Source organism: Salmo trutta, unplaced genomic scaffold (assembly GCF_901001165.1).
Source record: "Salmo trutta unplaced genomic scaffold, fSalTru1.1, whole genome shotgun sequence".
Classification (NCBI taxonomy): domain Eukaryota; kingdom Metazoa; phylum Chordata; class Actinopteri; order Salmoniformes; family Salmonidae; genus Salmo; species Salmo trutta.
Genome location: NW_021823229.1, coordinates 17289 through 28927, shown reverse-complemented (window position 1 = coordinate 28927; position 11639 = coordinate 17289).

Sequence of the window (11639 nt, the reverse complement as noted above, 5' to 3'; positions counted from 1 at the left end):
GCCAGTATATATCTCATTACCATGGGACTGGGCCAGTATATATCTCAGTACCAGGGACTGGGCCACGTATATATCTCAAGTTACCAGGACTGGGCCAGTATAATATATCATTACCAGGGACTGGGCCAGTATATATCTCAGTACCAGGGACGGGGCCAGTATATATCTCAGTACCGGGGACAGGGCCAGTATATATCTCAGTACCAGGGACCGGGCCAGTATATATCTCAGTACCAGGGACTGGGCCAGTATATATTCTCAGTACCAGGGACTGGGCCAGTATATATCTCAGTACCAGGGACTGGGCCAGTATATATCTCAGTACCAGGGACTGGGCCAGTATATATCTCAGTACCAGGGACTGGGCCAGTATATATCTCAGTACCAGGGACTGGGCCAGTATATATCTCAGTACCAGGGACTGGGCCAGTATATATTCTCAGTACCAGGGACTGGGCCAGTATATATCTCAGTACCAGGGACTGGGCCAGTATATATCTCAGTACCAGGGACTGGGCCAGTATATATCTCATTACCAGGGACTGGGCCTGTATAAATCTCATTACTAGGGACTGGGCCAGTATATATCTCAGTATCAAGGACTGGGCCAGTATATATCTCAGTACCAGGGACTGGGCCAGTATATATCTCATTACCAGGGACTGGGCCAGTATATATCTCAGTACCAGGGACTGGGCCAGTATATATCTCAGTACCAGGGACTGGGCCAGTATATATCTCATTACCAGGGACTGGGCCAGTATAAATCTCTTTGAGTGTAAAAAACATTAAGGACACCTGCTCTTTCCATGACATAGACGTACCAGATAAATCCAGGTGACAGCTATGATCCCTTATTGATGTCACTTTTTAAATTCCCTTCAATCAGAGTAGATGAAGGGGAGGAGACAGATTAAATAAGGATTTTTAAGCCTTGAGAGGCTTACGGTAGTAGGTGCCAGGCACACGGTTTGTGTCAAGAACTTTAAAGCTGTTGAGTTTTTCATGCTCAGCAATTTCCTGTGTGTATCATGAATGGTCCAGCACCCAAAGGACATCCAGCCAACTTGACACAACTGTGCGAAGTATTGGAGTCAACATGGGCCAGCATCCCTGTGGAACAGTTTCAACACCTTGTAGAGTCCCTCGACGAATTGAGGCTGTTCTGAGGGGGGAAAAATTAATAGCAAAATGTGTAAGGTCAAATCAAATCAAATGTTATTGGTCACATACACATGGTTAGCAGATTTCAATGTGAGTGCAGCGAAATGCTTGTGCTTCTAGTTTCGACAGTGCAGTAATATCTAACAATTCCACAACAACTACCTAATACACACACATCTAAAGGGATGGAATATATAAATATATGGATGAGCGATGGCCGTGCAGCACAGCCATGATGCAGTAGATGGTTGGTATAAGATACAGTATATACATATGAGATGAGTAATGTAAGATATGTAACCATTATTAAAGTGGCATTATTAAAGTGACTTGTGATCCATTTATTAAAGTGGCCAGTGATTTCAAGTCTGTATGTAGGCAGCAGCGTCTCTGTGTTAGTGATGGCTGTTTAGCAGTCTGATGGCCTTGAGATAGAAGCTGTTTTTCAGTCTCTCAGTCCCAGCTTTGATGCACCTGTACTGACCTCGCCTTCTGGATGGTAGTGAACAGGCAGTGGCTTGGGTGTTTGTTGTCCTTGATGATCTTTTTGGCCTTCCTGTAACATCGGGTGCTGTAGGTGTCCTGGAGAGCAGGTAGTTTGCCCCCGGTGATGCGTTGTGCAGACCGCACCACCATCTGGAGAGCCTTGCGGTTGAGGGCGGTGCAGTTGCCGTACCAGGCGGTGATACAGCCCGACAGGATGCTCTCAATTGTGCATCTGTAAAAGTTTGTCAGGGTTTTAGGTGACAAGACAAATTTCTCCAGCCTCGTCTGTGGATCTATTGGGGCAGTAAGAAAATTGAAGTGGGTCTAGGGTGTCAGGTAAGGTAGAGGTGATATGATCCTTGACTAGCCTCTCAAAGCACTTCATGATGACAGAAGTGAGTGCTACGGGGCGGTAATCATTAAGTTCAGTTATCTTTGCCTTCTTGGGTACAGGAACAATGGTGGCCATCTTGAGGCATGTGGGGACAGCAGACTGGGATAGAGAGCGATTGAATATGTCCGTAAACACACCAGCCAGCTGGTCTGCGCATGCTCTGAGGACGCTGCTAGGGATGCCGTCTGGGCCAGCAGCCTTGCGAGGGTTAACATGTTTAAATGTCTTACGTCGGCCACGGAGAAGGCGAGGGGGGGCCTGCTGTCCTTGTTAGCGGGCCGCGTCGGTGACATTCTATTATCCTCAAAGCAAAGAAGGTGTTTAGTTTGTCTGGAAGATTGACGTCAGTGTCTGTGATGTGGCTGGTTTTCTTTTTGTAGTCCGTGATTTCCTGTCGACCCTGCCACATACGTCTCGTGTCTGAGCCGTTGAATTGCGACTCCACTTTGTGGTGTTCTTAATGTTTTGTACACTAAGTGTCTGTCTCAGTACTTGACCATTTAGTCAGTGTAGTCAATACATCAACGACATGGTTTCTTGCTCCTCAGATATGGTAATTACCCATGGTTCCTTGGTGGTTAGTTAGAACGGCTATTAGGAATAATAAACTACGGACGACCTGGTGGGACTACTGTCCCTTTGTATAGTCTCAATAAAGAGAGAGGCTTTAACACTGTCTGTCTTTGGTCTCTGTAGCACACAGGCCCTGTTGAATTTCAATGGAACGCCGTCTCTGTCGAGTCACACTTAAAGAGACATAGCTAATTAGCAAATAGACGTTGTTTTCCCGACGTTAAATTGAAGAAAAAAAAAAACGGAATTAATAAGCCATCAGTGGAATAAGTCAAGATAAAACATTTGGGTGTCTGTCTGTCCACGTGCCAAATGGACCCCTATTAACCCATAGGACTCTGGTCAAGCGTAGTGCACGATGTAGGGAATAGGGAGCTATTTGGGACACAGGGGAGTCTACGTGTGTTGTTTTCTCCAGAGCTTTTCTCTTTGTCAGTTTGTGGTGAACCCGTTCAACGCCTTGCGAAACTCCACGGTTTGTTTCCTAATTTAATCTCTCAAACGTTAATTAACTGTTGACAAAGGAGACGTGGAGAAAAGGTATGTGTGCATGTGTGTGTGTGTTTGCATGTGTGTGTGCATGTGGGTGTGTGTGTGTGTGTGTGTGTGTGTGTGTGTGTGTGTGTGTGTGTGTGTGTGTGTGTGTGTGTGTGTGTGTGTGTGTGTGTGTGTGTGTGTGTGTGTGTGTGTGTTGTTCCCCTCTTCCACATTGACTAAGGTTGATCTTTTTATTTCCCAGGGTTTTCAAACTGACAAAACAATAATTAGAATGTATATTTTATGGCTCTTATCTATAACCTGCAGGAAGAAAGCAGCTCTGACGAAGAGAAGAGTTCATTCTGCAGGTAGAAAGAGATGCTGTGTATGCATAGTGTGGTGAAGAAGGCTCAACAGCACCTCTTCAACCTCAGGAGGCTAAAGAGATTTTGGCTTGGCACCTAAAACCCTCACAAACTTCTATAGATGCGCCATTGAGAGCATCCTGTCAGGCTGTATCACCGCCTGGTATAAAAAATGCACCGACCGCAACCGCAGGGCTCTCCAGAGGGTGGTGCGGTCATCCCAACGCATCACCAGGGGCAAACTACTTGCCCTCCAGGACACCTACAGCAACCGATGTCACAGGAATGACATCCATCTCTCTCTTTCTCTCCCTCCATCTCACCCTGTGATTCTGTCCATCTCTCTCTTTCTCTCCCTCCTTCTCTCTCTTTCACCCCCTCCATCTCTCTCTTTCTCTCCATCCTTCTCTCTCTTTCACTCCCTCTATCTCTGTCTTTCTCTCCCTCTATCTCTCTCTCTTTCTCTCCCTCCTTCTCTCTCTTTCACTCCCTCTGTCTCTGTCTTTCTCTCCCTCTATCTCTCTCTCTTTCTCTCCCTCCTTCTCTCTCTTTCTCTCCCTCTATCTCTCTCTCTTTCTCTCCCTCCATCTCTCGTTCCTTCTCCAGGTAAAATTACATTGGCATGAGGCTTTGAGAGACCCTGGGTGCATGCAGATTGTATAGCGTTTCCACATGGAGTTTCACTGTGTGTGTGTGTGTGTGTGTGTGTGTGTGTGTGTGTGTGTGTGTGTGTGTGTGTGTGTGTGTGTGTGTGTGTGTGTGGTCTTCATTCTCTCTAAGCAATTCGATTGTGAGAAGAAGAAAGCCACGTCCACCGGTGAGAAATCTCTACCTGTTCTGAAGAAGCAGAAGCCTTTAATTAGATAGTTTAGTGTAAGTGTCCCGCCTGCCCCTTCACCATCTCTGTTACAATACGTCCTCTATGACACCCTATCCTATTGTAGTGTCTCTTCACCATCTCTGTTACAATACGTCCTCTATGACACCCTATCCTATTGTAGTGCACTACATTTAACCAGGCGCCCATAGGGCACTACGTAGGGAATAGGGTACACTACGTAGGGAATAGGGTACACTACGTAGGGAATAGGGTACACTACGTAGGGAATAGGGTGCACTACGTAGGGAATAGGGTACACTACGTAGGGAATAGGGTACACTACGTAGGGAATAGGGTACACTACGTAGGGAATAGGGGCCATCAGGATTGCATCTCTAAATGGCATGCTGCTGAGGTGTTGCCCATTTGTCAGTGTTCTGCATTGAGTCATTATTGTGAATTGAATGAGTGCATTCTGTGTGTTGAAGTCAATGAAAGGTAACTGTTCTGTATCTCATACAGGCAGACGGACCTTTACACAACAAGGGCCTCCTTTATTCTGTTTGGAGGAAAATAACTTCATTCTAGTCTCATAATATCAAGGCTATAGGATTAGATAAACACTGAGAGGTGGTAGGTAACCCAGGCTATAGGATTAGATAAACACTGAGAGGTGGTAGGTAACCCAGGCTATAGGATTAGATAAACACTGAGAGGTGGTAGGTAACCCAGGCTATAGGATTAGATAAACACTGAGAGGTGGTAGGTAACCCAGGCTATAGGATTAGATAAACACTGAGAGGTGGTAGGTAACCCAGGCTATAGGATTAGATAAACACTGAGAGGTGGTAGGTAACCCAGGCTATAGGATTAGATAAACACTGAGAGGTGGTAGGTAACCCAGGCTATAGGATTGTTGTCCTCTCAATGGTGGGATGTGTCTGGGGGGTGAGACAGATTGACCCTGTCCTCCTGTCTACAGTGGGACGTGCCTGGGGGGTGAGACAGATTGACCCTGTCCTCCTGTCTACAGTGGGACGTGTCTGAGGGGTGAGACAGATTGACCCTGTCCTCCTCTCTACAGTGGGACGTGTCTGGGGGGTGAGACAGATTGGCCCTGTCCTCCTCTCTACAGTGGGACATGTCTGGGGGGTGAGACAGATTGACCCTGTCCTCCTCTCTACAGTGGGACGTGTCTGGGGGGTGAGACAGATTGACCCTGTCCTTCTCTCTACAGTGGGACGTGTCTGGGGGGTGAGACAGATTGACCCTGTCCTCCTCTCTACAGTGGGACGTGTCTGGGGGGTGAGACAGATTGACCCTGTCCTCCTCTCTACAGTGGGACGTGTCTGGGGGGTGAGACAGATTGACCCTGTCCTCCTCTCTACAGTGGGACGTGTCTGGGGGGTGAGACAGATTGACCCTGTCCTCCTCTCTACAGTGGGACGTGCCTGGGGGGTGAGACAGATTGACCCTGTCCTCCTGTCTACAGTGGGACGTGTCTGAGGGGTGAGACAGATTGACCCTGTCCTCCTCTCTACAGTGGGACGTGTCTGGGGGGTGTGAGACAGATTGACCCTGTCCTCCTGTCTACAGTGGGACGTGTCTGGGGGGTGAGACAGATTGACCCTGTCCTCCTGTCTACAGTGGGACGTGCCTGGGGGGTGAGACAGATTGACCCTGTCCTCCTGTCTACAGTGGGACGTGCCTGGGGGTGAGACAGATTGACCCTGTCCTCCTGTCTACAGTGGGACGTGTCTGGGGGGTGAGACAGATTGACCCTGTCCTCCTGTCTACAGTGGGACGTGCCTGGGGGGGTGAGACAGATTGACCCTGTCCTCCTGTCTACAGTGGGACGTGCCTGGGGGGTGAGACAGATTGACCCTGTCCTCCTGTCTACAGTGGGACGTGTCTGGGGGGTGAGACAGATTGACCCTGTCCTCCTCTCTACAGTGGGACGTGCCTGGGGGGTGAGACAGATTGACCCTGTCCTCCTGTCTACAGTGGGACGTGCCTGGGGGGTGAGACAGATTGACCCTGTCCTCCTCTCTACAGTGGGACGTGTCTGGGGGGTGAGACAGATTGACCCTGTCCTCCTGTCTACAGTGGGACGTGCCTGGGGGGTGAGACAGATTGACCCTGTCCTCCTGTCTACAGTGGGACGTGCCTGGGGGGTGAGACAGATTGACCCTGTCCTCCTCTCTACAGTGGGACGTGTCTGGGGGGTGAGACAGATTGACCCTGTCCTCCTGTCTACAGTGGGACGTGCCTGGGGGGTGAGACAGATTGACCCTGTCCTCCTGTCTACAGTGGGACGTGTCTGGGGGGTGAGACAGATTGACCCTGTCCTCCTGTCTACAGTGGGACGTGTCTGGGGGGGTGAGACAGATTGACCCTGTCCTCCTGTCTACAGTGGGACGTGTCTGGGGGGTGAGACAGATTGACCCTGTCCTCCTGTCTACAGTGGGACGTGCCTGGGGGGTGAGACAGATTGACCCTGTCCTCCTGTCTACAGTGGGACGTGTCTGGGGGGTGAGACAGATTGACCCTGTCCTCCTGTCTACAGTGGGACGTGCCTGGGGGGTGAGACAGATTGACCCTGTCCTCCTCTCTACAGTGGGACGTGCCTGGGGGGTGAGACAGATTGACCCTGTCCTCCTGTCTACAGTGGGACGTGCCTGGGGGGGTGAGACAGATTGACCCTGTCCTCCTGTCTACAGTGGGACGTGTCTGGGGGGTGAGACAGATTGACCCTGTCCTCCTGTCTACAGTGGGACGTGCCTGGGGGGTGAGACAGATTGACCCTGTCCTCCTGTCTACAGTGGGACGTGCCTGGGGGGTGAGACAGATTGACCCTGTCCTCCTGTCTACAGTGGGACGTGTCTGGGGGGTGAGACAGATTGACCCTGTCCTCCTGTCTACAGTGGGACGTGCCTGGGGGGGTGAGACAGATTGACCCTGTCCTCCTGTCTACAGTGGGACGTGCCTGGGGGGTGAGACAGATTGACCCTGTCCTCCTGTCTACAGTGGGACGTGCCTGGGGGGTGAGACAGATTGACCCTGTCCTCCTGTCTACAGTGGGACGTGTCTGGGGGGTGAGACAGATTGACCCTGTCCTCCTGTCTACAGTGGGACGTGCCTGGGGGGTGAGACAGATTGACCCTGTCCTCCTGTCTACAGTGGGACGTGCCTGGGGGGGTGAGACAGATTGACCCTGTCCTCCTGTCTACAGTGGGACGTGCCTGGGGGGTGAGACAGATTGACCCTGTCCTCCTGTCTACAGTGGGACGTGTCTGGGGGGTGAGACAGATTGACCCTGTCCTCCTGTCTACAGTGGGACGTGTCTGGGGGGGTGACCCTTTACCCTGTTCAAAGGCACTTAAATATTTTGTCTTTCCCATTGACCCTCTGAACGGCACACCAACACAATCCATGTCTCAACTGTCTCAAGGCTTAAAAACCCTTCTTTAACTCGTCTCCTCCCCTTCATCTACACTGATTGAAGTGGATTTAACAAGTGACCAATAAGGGATCATAACTTCCACCTGGATTCACCTGGTCAGTCTATGTCATGGAAAGAGCAGGCGTTCTTAATGTTATGTCCACTCCGTTTATAGTGCACTACTTTGGACCAGAACTCTAATGGCCCTAGTCAATAGTAGTAGGAATAGGGGGCCATTTGGGACACGCTCACAGAGAACATGGAAATGCTCGTGAAAAGGCACAGAGATCTGGAGAAATAACCTCCTTGGAGAATTTTCCTGCACAGAAAAAAACATTTTCTGCCCACGTTAAACCCCACCTATGGAGAGAAAGACAGAGAGAAATAGAGACAGAGAGAAATAGAGACAGAGAGAAATAGAGACAGAGAGAAATAGACACAGAGAGAAATAGAGACAGAGAGAGAGATAAAAAAGGGGAGAAAACGGGAGAGAGGGGGAGTGAGAATGAGAAAAAGAGAGCGATAATGCAGAAAGAGAGATTTTCCATGTTTTGTAAATGTGCAACCGGCTAGCCTGCGTTCCTTAACAACCATTCACTCTCATTACCTGAAGAAAGACTGTCGCCATTAAATTGAAATGTAATTTGCGAAATTGTGTTTTAATGTAGCTATTCAGTCCGGCTCCTTCCAATGCCGGTTTGTGTTGGAACTTCTCCTGCGGCCGTTTAATTGAGCTAATGGAGGAAGCTACTAATGGTCTGCTTTATCTCACACGGCTTTGGTGACATTTCATCAGGGCTGCTGGTTGGTTTTCCTCCAGACTGCTGCTGTTGTGTTCAGCCCATAGTCACACATAGCCTACACACACTACACACACACACATAGCCTACACACACACTACACACACACACACATAGCCTACACACACACTACACACACACATAGCCTACACACACACTAAACACACACACACATAGCCCACACACACACTAAACAGACACTACACACACACTACACACACATAGACTACACACACACTAAACACACACATAGCCTACACACACACTACACACACACATAGCCTACACACACACTACACACACATATAGCCTACACACACACTAAACACACACACACATAGCCCACACACACACTAAACACACACTACACACACACTACACACACATAACCTACACACACACTAAACACACACACATAGCCTACACACACACTACACACACACACATAGCCTACACACACACTACACACACACACACATAGCCTACACACACACTACACACACACACATAGCCCACACACACACTAAACACACACACATAGCCTACACACACACACTAAACACACACACATAGCCTACACACACACTAAACACACACACACATAGCCCACACACACACTAAACACACACACTAAACACACACACACTACACACACACATAGCCTACACACACACTACACACACACACATAGCCTACACACACTAAACACACACACATAGCCTACACACACACTAAACACACACACATAGCCTACACACACACTACACACACACACATAGCCTACACACACACTAAACACACACACATAGCCTACACACACACTAAACACACACACACTAAACACACACACATAGCCTACACACACACATAGCCTACACACACACTAAACACACACACACACACACTAAACACACACACAAACACACTAAACACACACATACACACTCAAAGCATATTGGACGTGGTTGAGAAACAGCCCCAAACAAAACCAAAACCAAAACACACACACTAAACACACACACACACTAAACACACACACACTAAACACACACACACTACACACACACACATAGCCTACACACACACACACATAGCCTACACACACACTAAACACACACACATAGCCTACACACACACTAAACACACACACATAGCCTACACACACACTAAACACACACACATAGCCTACACACACACTAAACACAAACACACTAAACACACACACATAGCCTACACACACACATAGCCTACACACACACTAAACACACACACATAGCCTACACACACACTAAACACACACACACTAAACACACACACACAAACACACTAAACACACACACACATACACACTAAACACACACGCTAAACACACAACACACACCCACACTCAAAGCATATTGGATGTGGTCGAGAAACATCCACAACAAAACCAAAACACACACTAAACACACACACACACACACACACACTAAACACACACACACACACTCAAAGCATATTGGACGTGGTTGAGAAACAGCCCCAAACAAAACCAAAACCAAAACACACACACTAAACACACACACACACTAAACACACACACACTAAACACACACACACTACACACACACACATAGCCTACACACACACACTACACACACACACATAGCCTACACACACACTAAACACACACACATAGCCTACACACACACCAAACACACACACATAGCCTACACACACACTAAACACACACACATAGCCTACACACACACTAAACACAAACACACTAAACACACACACATAGCCTACACACACACATAGCCTACACACACACTAAACACACACACATAGCCTACACACACACTAAACACACACACACTAACACACACACACAAACACACTAAACACACACACACATACACACTAAACACACACGCTAAACACACAACACACACCCACACTCAAAGCATATTGGATGTGGTCGAGAAACATCCACAACAAAACCAAAACACACACTAAACACACACACACACACACACTAAACACACACACACACACACACTCAAAGTATATTGGACGTGGTTGAGAAACAGCCCCAAACAAAACCAAAACCAAAACACACACACTAAACACACACTCACACTAAACACACACACACTAAACACACACACACTAAACACACACACACTAAACACACACACACACTAAACACACACACACTAAACACACACACACTACACACACACACACTACACACACACTACACACACACACATAGCCTACACACACACTAAACACACACACACACACACTAAACACACACACACACACTCAAAGCATATTGGACGTGGTTGAGAAACAGCCCCAAACAAAACCAAAACCAAAACACACACACTAAACACACACACACACTAAACACACACACACACACACTAAACACACACACACACTAAACACACACACACACACACTAAACACACACACACACACACACTCAAAGCATATTGGACGTGGTTGAGAAACAGCCCCAAACAAAACCAAAACCAAAACACACACACTAAACACACACACACACTAAACACACACACACACACACACTAAACACACACACACACTAAACACACACCCACACACACACTAAACACACACCCACACCCAAAGCATATTGGATGTGGTCGAGAAACATCCACAACAAAACCAAAACACAAACACACACTAAACACACACATACACACACTAAACACACACACACACTAAACACACACACACACACACTCAAAGCATATTGGACGTGGTTGAGAAACAGCCCCAAACAAAACCAAAACCAAAACACACACACTAAACACACACACACACTAAACACACACACACTAAACACACACCCACACACACACTAAACACACACCCACACACACACACAACACACACCCACACACACACTAAACACACACCCACACCCAAAGCATATTGGATGTGGTCGAGAAACATCCACAACAAAACCAAAACACAAACACACACTAAACTCACACACACACACACACTAAACACACACACACACACACACACTAAACACACACACACTCAAAGCATATTGGACATGGTTGAGAAACAGCCCCAAACAAAAGCAAACCAATATGTA